The sequence below is a fragment of the Penaeus monodon genome, chromosome 34 (genome assembly GCF_015228065.2).
Source record: "Penaeus monodon isolate SGIC_2016 chromosome 34, NSTDA_Pmon_1, whole genome shotgun sequence".
Taxonomy (NCBI): Eukaryota; Metazoa; Arthropoda; class Malacostraca; order Decapoda; family Penaeidae; genus Penaeus; species Penaeus monodon.
Genome location: NC_051419.1, coordinates 23,625,665 through 23,625,907, shown reverse-complemented (window position 1 = coordinate 23,625,907; position 243 = coordinate 23,625,665). Strand labels below are relative to the sequence as shown.

The 243-nt window shown below is 34.2% G+C and overlaps 1 protein-coding gene across 1 annotated transcript in view; it reads left to right on the top strand.

The window, feature by feature from the left end:
- LOC119594650 (cardioactive peptide-like) overlaps positions 1 to 243 on the top strand; it is a gene marked incomplete in the record, with an annotated part of 25,423 nt that overhangs the window by 24,445 nt on the left and 735 nt on the right.

Sequence of the window (243 nt, the reverse complement as noted above, 5' to 3'; positions counted from 1 at the left end):
GGGCTAATTGATATATACGTAATTAACACAGTAGGAGAATATGGGTTGATATGTAGCTTTTAGATTATATATGATAATTAACAGAAATTACTGATGTTGCCTGAAGATTTTTTTCCCTCAGAGTAGAAAATTATCTTTTTACAACCATTATGCCAACTAAATTCACGACTGATTTTACCGCCATCTGACTTTCTTTTCCTTTCCTCTCCCCAGATTGATACTGACAAGCAGTGAGGAAGATTG